This window comes from Musa acuminata, chromosome BXJ1-10 (genome assembly GCF_036884655.1).
Source record: "Musa acuminata AAA Group cultivar baxijiao chromosome BXJ1-10, Cavendish_Baxijiao_AAA, whole genome shotgun sequence".
Classification (NCBI taxonomy): domain Eukaryota; kingdom Viridiplantae; phylum Streptophyta; class Magnoliopsida; order Zingiberales; family Musaceae; genus Musa; species Musa acuminata.
Genome location: NC_088336.1, coordinates 10,646,770 through 10,648,458, shown reverse-complemented (window position 1 = coordinate 10,648,458; position 1,689 = coordinate 10,646,770). Strand labels below are relative to the sequence as shown.

Here is a 1,689-nt window from a genome sequence, read left to right as displayed (position 1 = left end):
TCATAATCATATTAAAATCATAATCATATTAATAAGTAAGGCTTACTTCATCCCTATTTGTACCGGTTTGGGCCACACCCAAAGCCCGGATTTTTAGAAAAAAATTGACTTTCTTTAAAAAAATTGACTTTCTTTATAGAACTACAGATTCTAAAAATAAAGTATCGATAGGCTTATCCTTTTGCCTCTCCTTCTCCGGGGACAGAATTCGTCGAGTTAAATCAGCAGAATAAGAAATCCCAAGTTTTTTGTTGATCAGGCGACACCCAGATTTGAACTGGGGATAAAGGATTTGCAGTCCCCCGCCTTACCACTTGGCCATGTCGCCAAACCAAATTCGATCCAAATAAGATAAAAAATAGATTTCTGGTCAAAGACTGAAAAATTCAGGGCAAATTGGAACCATTAACTATTTGTTTTGTTGTTTTGAATTAGCGAAAGGTTAACCAAAGAGCCATAGGCTAGGCTTCTTGTTATTTTATGTTCATCCACTACGTATATGATGTAGCATATAGATTTCCCTGCAAGAGTGTCAGAGCCAAGTTGTTCATGCAAAGATTGGTTTTGAACTACGTGTGTTATGTTTTATAAAAGCTTTTGACATCAAAATCGTTGACATAAAAGCAATAAAGGGCAACAATTATTGCTGCCCTTATTGCCCTTGCAAATGGCAGCCTAGGTTGCCATCTGTGTGCAAGCAGGCCGCCAGTTGTGGCGGCCGCAAGGGCACCACACGCAGGTAGAGTCGTTTGCGTGCAAGTGCTGCGTCAGTGGGTGCTTCTTTAGAGCATAGCACCCACAGGGGCAGCGCTCACCCTTAGGGGTGGTGCCACACATGGGCACTACGTGGGGGCACAGTGCCCGTAGGGGTGGCACCATCCATAGGCGAGCTGCCCAAAGGCAAAGGCGACGTCCTCATCCCCCATAGTAGCCGCTGCCGGTAGGGTGGCGATGGTCGCAACGCAGCAAAGGGGAGGAATTAGGTTTTTTACAAAGCAAATAATTTTACCCCTCAGAATTTGAGTATTACAAGTTTTATCCTTTTTGTTAAAATTATCTAAATACCCTTCATATTTTAAAAATTCCTAGAATGTCCTAAATTTAAGAAAAATATTAGTTAATTAAAATTTTAATTAACTATTATTATTTTCTAGTAGTCCAACATGGTGATATGTACATGTGATATATGATATGGATGAATGATTATGGATCATGCGATGTTTGTGATATGTCATAGGAGACCGAATCAAAATCCCCTCTCTCGATAATATTAAATTGGTAAACATGAGGCAATTAGATTGACCCATATGGCCTTCCATCGTTATAGGTAGGGACTGATTCTCGATGTAGGTTGAGTTGGTTGAGTCTCTCTAGGCTCACTTATATCGTGATTTGCTATCTTACCTACGATAGAGATGTCATCAGTGACCCGAGGACATGGTATGCTTGGTCGAGTCCCTCGAGGGCATATAATTGAATTAGACTAATCTTGTAACGATGCTAATTACTTTAACTGAACATTATGGCTAGTCAAGTCCCTCGAGGCCATGGTAGTTCAGAGGTCGAATAGGACGGGAATCACAAAGTGTTGTGATTGGCAAGAGTTGCCTACCTTTACGAGCTTAACGTGATTGGTCAAGTCCCTCGAGGTTATATTAAGATGTCGATTATATCCCAATCCCCACTAGA

The 1,689-nt window shown here is 41.0% G+C and overlaps 1 non-coding gene across 1 annotated transcript; it reads right to left on the bottom strand.

The window, feature by feature from the left end:
• Positions 1-257: 257 nt before the first annotated feature.
• On the bottom strand, positions 258-328 carry TRNAC-GCA (transfer RNA cysteine (anticodon GCA)). The gene has a single exon. It is a non-coding gene; the product is annotated as a tRNA-Cys (tRNA).
• Positions 329-1,689: the final 1,361 nt, after the last annotated feature.